Genomic DNA, 8,398 nt, shown 5'->3' on the forward strand with positions numbered 1-8,398 from the left:
TCGTCTGCATATTGAAGTTCCGTGATAAACTTAGTACGGGTTTTTGCTCTGAGGCGCTTCAGGTTAAACAGGCCTCCATCAAATCTGAATCTTATCCCAACACCTCTTACGGGCATGCTCATGTCAGCAATTATCGATACAGCTATGGCGAAAATATTGAACAGTAAAGGCGCTAATACGCAGCCTTGTTTTATTCCAGAGTTGGTTGAGAAATGGTCGGTTGTAGAGCCATTATGCTGTATTCTAGCGGTGTTGTTGGTATGAAGGCTTTTACACACTGCCAGGAATTTTTCGGGTACTCCTAGACGTGCCATGATTTTCCAGAGCGCTCTCCGATTCACCGAGTCGAATGCCTTGCTTAAATCGATGAAGGCTGTATAAATCCTTGATTGTTGTTCACGGGCCTTTTCTTGTAGCTGTCGCAGTGTAAAAATTAGGTCCACCGTACCTCGATTTGGTCGAAAGCCGCACTGGGATTCAGGTAAAAGCTTCTCTAAGAGTGGAACCAGACGATTAGCCATAATCTTCGAGAGAATTTTACTGGCCACATTAAGCAACGATATGCCCCTGTAATTGTTGCAATTCGACGTATCGCCTTTGTTCTTATAGAGGTTGATAACTAAAGCGTCTCTGAAGTCTTGTGGCACATCTCCCTGTTCCCAGATCTTGCGGAATAGTATTAGGAGACTATTGACAATGTCCTCATCCATGGCTTTGAATATCTCCGCCGGAATGCCGTCTAGACCAGGTGACTTATCATTTTTCATATTTTTAATCGCGCTTATGATTTCCGACATTGAAATTTGGTCATCAAGCGATGTCATCGGACTATACGCGGGAAGCAGGTCTAAAATGGATAAATCCGAGTCGTTATTTTGATTCAAGACCTGTGAGTAATGCTCCTTCCATCTTTCGAGAATTTTTCTATCATCAGTTAGAATAGCTCCATGAGCATCTCTTATAGGAAAGCTAGCTTTTCTGCTTGGACCGTAAACAGTTTTAATAGCTTCGAAAAAACGCCTGTAGTCATGGTTATCGGCGTAAGCTTGTATTTCCCTAGCTTTTTCTTTCCACCAGCTGTCCTTGATTTTTCTTATTTCTTGACGGACCTCGCGTTTTATGTTTATGAAACCTATTTGGGCTGCAACATCGCCAGGCTTGTTAATTGCGGTTTTCATCGCTTTGTGTTTTGCGTCCAAAAGGGGTGCGATATGAGTTTCGCTGTCGGCAAACCAGTCTGGGGATTTTCGGGAGCGTTCTGTGCCCAGTATTTCTTTCGCTGTATTTGTAAGGAATGACTTGAAACGGAGCCAATGAGTCTCAATGTCGTCGTTATAATCCGGTGGTGTTAGGTTATCTTTGACGGCAGCTGTGAATCTGTCCTTTGTAGAAGGGTTTTGTAGTTTGGATATTTGAAGGCGCTCTCTTAGATACTTCGGCTTGCGTTGGTATTTTGGGCGCATTGAGATTTTCATTCTCGAGATTACCAGCCTATGATCAGTCCAGCACTCCAGATCTGCTCTGGGTTTAGTGACCAACACCTCTTTCAGATCTTTCCTTCTCACGATCACATAGTCGAGGGTATGCCAATGCCCTGAGCGCGGGTGGCGCCAGGTCCCCCTTGAATTGGCTCTCGTAATAAAATAGGTGTTCGTTATACACAGATTGTGTTCTGCACAAAGAGCCAGCAGACGTTCTCCATTCGAATTGATGCTGTCTGTGCCGTGTTTCCCTATTATTCCCGGCCATAGTTCTGAGTCTTGACCTCTGCCCACTCTAGCGTTGAAGTCTCCAAGGAGAATAATTCGTTCCCGTTTTGGGATTTTACCCAATGTAGCAACGAGTGTTTCGTAAAAAGTGTCCTTTAAGTTGTCAGAGGAGTTCAAAGTGGGTGCGTATACTGCAATGATGTTCACAAACGTGTTATTCGCTGCAGGAAAACGTAGGGTCATTAGACGTTCTGAGATACCAACTGGATTTTCGGTAAGTTTGGCGGCCAGGTCGTTTCTAATGGCAAAGCCTACGCCATGTTGTCTGATTTCGCCTTCCGGCAAGCCTTTCCAGAAAAAAGTATACGCTTGTTCTACCAAGCTACCTTCGTCCGAAAAGCGTGTTTCGCTTAAAGCAACTATTGCAATGGATGTTCGTTGCAGTTCCTTATCGATTAGGGCAGTACGCCTCTCTGGTCGGTCGGCCTTGGGGTTGTCTAGCAAGGTTCTGACGTTCCATGCTGCAAAAGCTATGTGCTTTTCATTGGTGTTTGTTCGATGATTCACTCGCTCAGGCACCCTCCCCCGGAGATCCGAATGGGAGGGTATTTTACCTCCGGATACGAATTTTGTCCTGTTCGACTGATCCATCTTTTTGTAGGAGCTGCGTTAGAAGGTGTTCAAAAGCTGCACTGGTAACGCTGTCAGTGCAACTTTGGTTGCGGCTACGACTAGATTATCTTGTGGCACAGGTATCCTGAGACGACAAGGTCTGAGACGTAACTTGAGCAACGCAGAGAGCCATTTCCTGCTCAAGCCAATGTTTAGGCTACGTAATTGTGGGAAACAGAGTTATACCGCTCATGTTCGGTCGCCAGAGCCTCGTTCGTAAGAACAGGGTGCACCGCGAGTAGGTGAGGTTGGCATTTGAGAGGAGAGGCTATAAAACGCATCCTTTCCCCTTACACCCCTATGTAAATAGCTATTAGGAATTAACTATTATTTTTATTCTCTAAAAATCGGTTCGTTATATGCGAAAGTTCGCTGAAAACGGAGCCGTTGTAAGCGAACACTACTGTATACAAGGTGTTTTCAAAGGTAAGGCTTTTTTTTGGAACTCATCAATTAAGTCGTTCCACCAAAAATTGTCTACATAAAATATCCAAGATGGCTGATATACAACTACTAGAAGTTCGACGAAATTTCATTAAATTTCAAGTACGGGACTGTGGAAGATGACTCCGTCATCGCAAAAACGAAACACAACATATAAACATATGGCTGGACAATGAATGGTTCAGTACCAAGTTCATCGGATTAGATGCATCAGGTCACATTTGAAAGAATCATAATTGGTATATCGTTCAATTCAGGATGAAAAAAAAATTAGAAAATCGAGGCAGTTTCTTGAAAGTGCTATGGTAGTTATGTTGAAAAAGTGCTATGATATTTCCCCATTTCATCTCATTTTCAGGACAATTGTTGGAATGTTCGAACAAGAAGATTGTGATGCCCATTGTGAAAAAATTCGTGAATAATTTAAACCAATTTTATTGGTGAGATTTTGAGTATTCTCTGGAGAATTCTCTACCAAATTTTGGTATGAAAAGAGCAGAGATTATTTTGTATGCAACTGAACAGTGAATTCTACCGAAAGTGCGTATGTAACGGTAAAGAATTTACGGCGCATGAATTCTCCAGTAAATTCTCTAGAGAATTCTCGGCTGTTGCAAACGGGCTAAAGTTACTAAAAAATAATGAGAACAATTCGGCAATTCTAAATTTCCATTTTCATTACCACGTAAATATCGAACGAGCCAACATCCTAAACGAAAACACATGGTCAAATCAGGAGATAAGATTTTTCTTACTGCTTTGCGATAATTCACCTAACAAACGGTCTAAGGTGTATAAGGATCTATTTCAGTATTAATTTTCAAATTTTTTCTTCCAACTTTTATTCTTGGTGAAACGCTTCATTTTAACCACTTCTATTCCGTTGAAAAAAAAGGCTCACCTTCGGAAACACCTGTATACATATCTACACATAGGAAAATAATTCTTTGCCCGATAATTCTTTTAAACTTCACGTATTTTTGGTAGATCCAAGCGCTATCTCCCGCTTCCCGAACAGTGCAAAATAATTGCAGTTTGCCGAGGACATGGAATGTTCGCTGTACGAGAGCCGAGGCATGCCTCAAAATGATCATTAGAAGCAGAAGCCGCTTTCAAAGGCGTGTGGATATATTCGCGTCGCGTCGATGTAGATCACGCGCTACGCTAGACAAGGAAGCGCGTAGGCATGCCTCAAACCTCTTACTTCTCAAAGAGGAAGTGAGATGAATATAGAAGAATCGTAAGATTGAGCAGGATTATTATTGAAAACAGAGTGCCGTACGGTATGATGGGAAAATTCGAAAATTGGACTGAAAAGATGATGAAATGGATTATTAAAATATTCGATTAATACGTGTAATCTCCAGCATTTATTTGGTGAGGCAATGCCTCATAGGACAAGCCGCCACTGTAAGTCGATTAAACTATTTTGTTATAAAGGATCAAATAATAGGTAGCTTTATGTTCGGAGTGTCGCACAAGAAGTCATACTTTTTCTTCAATGTGAAAAAAAAATTTGCCCTTTACGACCCTCGAAATCTCATCAAGAATGTGAGAAATTCCTTCTAAAAAAGGGACATTGCAGTCGGAGGTGCCGCACTGGTGCGAATATTTCTTGGAGTTGCATAAAAGAAACGTACCTACCAAATTGACTTTAGGAATACTCTTTCTCGTGCTCTTCTGAAGGTAAATGAAAAGTCATATAAACTCAAACGCCTTTTAGAGAATGAAGGTTAAACTCGCTATCCAGATCTTCAGCAAAACCTTGTATTCAACCATGATGACAGTAATTTTAACTGGTGAGCTGAAGTCTACAAGACAACAGAACAAATCCTTCTGAAAATGAATGATCTTTTTGAGTGCCCCAAATCTCAGGCAAAATTTTAGGGCAATTATCTTCGGAAACTTGTGTCGCCTGTGTCGGACAAAAATACCACAGCCAACCAAACTTAAAAAAAATCAGTTGATTTCATTAAGTCCTGGACTGTAGAGAAACATGTACCATATTGTTTTAATGGTTTAATACCTACCATCAATGGCGTCTTTTTGTTATGGAAAGAGACAATAAAATCAAAACCTTACTTGATCACGAGTCGTCTTAACCAGCACTCAATCGAGAATTTATTCCCGAAAATAAGACCTCAGCACGATGTTTCAGATTTGGGTTGCAGTTGGTCATGACGGGTTGTCTAGAAAAATGTACAGAAAATTCCAACTGCCAGGAAGATGGTGATTTCCAACTTACCACAATAAGGGAAGCCTATTGTGGTAAACTATATCCGATAGATTGCCACCGCCTTTTTATTTATTTTTGTTATTAAGAAATTTATATAACTGAACTGGGCAAAATAATGCAATTGGCAGCTGTTGTAGTCTTTAGAGGGCTAGGTCGCGGATAAGGAGGGTGTTTAGTTTTAAATGAAATTAAAATTAATTTATTGGGCGCCACCAGATTTCTATTTCACAATTAAATGCAATGATGTTGAAAATTACACAAAATCTGGAAAGTGTATTATAGAAAATTGGAATATATCATATGTGAGGAAAATTAAATGATGAAGAAAATATGAAACTTCATTAATATCTATTGAACCAAAATTCCCAAAAATCCCAAGGTACCTTGTTGAATCTAATCCTAAAATACTTATTCCTAATTATTTACAAAGTAATTCTACAAATTGCTCAAAATGGACAGATCTGACCTTTCTCCTGATCGATTTTTAATTCCAAGCGCCTTTTGATAGGCGGTGGATCCTGCCTTGAGAAATGGAAAAGAACAGCACACAAATCTCCTTTCAAAATGTTCTTCAATTTCAAATATTGAGAGGAAAGTCTTTATGAGAGCTCCCTCAGTCCCTAACATAATTATAATATAAGTAACCTAATTTAATTCTCGAGGAACATGTTAATAGGACTTACCCCTTGTAGGAGGAAAGCTAATAAAATTCTTGAATTCCTGATACAGTATTTGTACAGTTCGGAACATCCAAATCGGTGAATACAAATGGAGCAGATACACTATAGATATACTCTCAACTGAAATACAATGTATTGAATTAGAGAAAGGACGTGAAATCTTCGGTTGTTACACTTACGTATTAACTGAAGAACGAATATTAACACCCTCAATTCCAGGATGTAGATAGTAATTGCGAAATGAGATATAGATAAAATTAAAAAGGTACAAACCTGAATTACAAAGGAAGCACATGAGTTTCTCAAGATCAAATCTTGAATGATGAATATTTAAAGTTAAAGCACGCTGATATATCTTTTAACAGCTTAATAAATATTAGATTGGAGAATTATAAAATAATTTGGAGACCAATATATGAATGTCGCAAAAAAAGAATCGAGTCTGCCTGCACAAAAAAAGTTCTAACTATAAATATTTGATGTGGAGGAAGGATGAACCTTATCCAACCCCTAGGTTACGATCATAATCTGCTTCTTTATAGGTTTACTGCTGAATCCTTAATTGAGTGAATATGAATATTGTACATTGCTACAGGAACATAACAAAATATTTTGACCAGATTGGTAAGGAGTACTTCACGTACCAGATGGAGGAAGAGAAAAAGATCTACGCAGTTATAAGACATCTCCCAATAGATGCTGACCTAGATTTAATACAAAATGATCTAAAGGTCCAAGGAATCCATGACGCCGAGGTGTCCAGAATGACATCCAATAAAACCAAAAAGTTTATACCCTTATACCTGGTAAAAACTCAGAGAAAGGAGATTTTCGAAATAAGACGCCTCTACAATCTCTGCATTGTAGTGGAATCAAAAAGAAGGGCAGAAAATCCAAGTCAATGCTTCAGATGCCAGAGGTACGGACATGCCCAAAACAAGTGCTCTTTTCCATACAGATGCGTCAAATGTTTGGGCAATCATTGTACAAAAGATTGCGAACTTACCAGAAAAGGTGAGGAGAGAAATGCCACATGCGTTCTGTGCGGTGAAGAAGGCCATCCAGCAAGCTACAAAGGATGTAGCGAATTCAAATTAGTTACAAGGAAGAGGAAAACAGGCCAGAAATCGGTTCAGCAGAGCACGATTCCTCAAAAAGTCCAGGAGAAAAAGAAGCCCATCCCCTCCAAAGTAGACGACAAGAAAAAAGAAGTACCCAAACCAGAACAGAGGAAGGAGCAACTGAAAATGCCCCAAACTAAACTTACGATCAACAAAACAAAAGAAAACAGAAAAGTTTGTGAATCCGCCGACGATCTAGACACTTTTACTGAAAAAATTTTCAACAAAATCATGTTGAAAATTGAAAGAGAGATGGAGAAAAAACTCCAAGGAATGTTCAGTAAACTGAAATAATGGAACATACAACTAGGAAAAATTCCCTTAAAATAGTCTCCTGGAACATAAAAGGGGTCAGAACTCGAAAACCCGAGATAGAAGAAATAATATCAGAGAGAAAACCTGATATTATAGCCTTATAGGAAACAAGAATACAACCAAATACGCGATTGAATATTGCCTTACTGGTTAGACGAGATCTGAAACACTATTTTAAAGGAAGATCTGACGAGTCACAAATAGAAATAGTGACGATTGTTGCTGAAATAAATCGACAAAGAGTCGAAGTCACATCGGCATATAAAAGACCCCCAAATAACTTATTGGAAGAAGAAATCAACAACTTACTAGATGGAACAAACCCGAAAATCTGCATCGGAGATTTTAATTGCAAATCTCCAGAATGGAACAGCAGGATGGAAAACAGAAATGGCAGAAAACTGAAAGATCTCGCTGAAAAACATGAAGATATCGTTATTGGACCTGAAGAACCAACGTACCTAGCATTCGGAAATGGATTACCAGATATAATTGATATCGCAATTATGAAAAATATCACTAGAGAATTCTCGATAGAAACCTTGTGGGACGGAACCTCTAACCACAACCCCATCGAATTAACAATAGGAGAAGGGCCAAGAAGAGAACTAATGCAAACAAGAGAATACACCGATTGGACTCAATATAGCCATCTGATACAATCGGAGGTAACAGAAATACCAACAATCAACACACCGGAAGACCTAGAAAGAGCAGTTGATAAACTAGAGAAGAATATACTAGATGCCTACAAAAAGAGCACAAAGAAAATAACGAGACCAGCACCGATACATCCACACGGTGATACACCCAGAAAATCAAAGATCTCATCAGGGAAAATCGGAGACTAAGAAAAACATACAGGCTCAACAAAACAGATATAAATAAGAGAAATCTAAACCGACACAGCCAAATTCTAAAAAATGCCCTGAAGGACATGAGAACAAATAGATGGAACAAAAGAGTTCAAGAACTGAATACTATCGATCATTCTGCATGGAAAATGCAAAAATGTCTGAGAAGAGAAAAGACTAAAATACCACCTCTCCACGGAGAAAGAGGAATGGCATATACGAATATCGATAAAGCAGAAGCACTGGCGGACTCGATCGAAAGAGAATCGAGAATAAATTACAGACCTGATGACGATAATGACGAACTGGAAGAACTAGTAGAGAACAACGAAGAAGAAATGGACGAACCACCAGTAGACGACAAAAT

General features: G+C 39.4%; 1 long non-coding RNA gene across 1 annotated transcript; it reads right to left on the minus strand.

Annotated features, from left to right (window-relative positions):
* Nucleotides 1–5,108: 5,108 nt before the first annotated feature.
* On the minus strand, nucleotides 5,109–5,999 carry LOC123310088. Its single transcript, XR_006537324.1, has 3 exons — nucleotides 5,921–5,999; nucleotides 5,745–5,861; nucleotides 5,109–5,681 (listed from the first exon to the last, which is right to left on the minus strand). It is a non-coding gene; the product is annotated as an uncharacterized LOC123310088 (long non-coding RNA).
* Nucleotides 6,000–8,398: the final 2,399 nt, after the last annotated feature.

The sequence above is a fragment of the Coccinella septempunctata genome, chromosome 3, assembly GCF_907165205.1.
Source record: "Coccinella septempunctata chromosome 3, icCocSept1.1, whole genome shotgun sequence".
Classification (NCBI taxonomy): Eukaryota; Metazoa; Arthropoda; class Insecta; order Coleoptera; family Coccinellidae; genus Coccinella; species Coccinella septempunctata.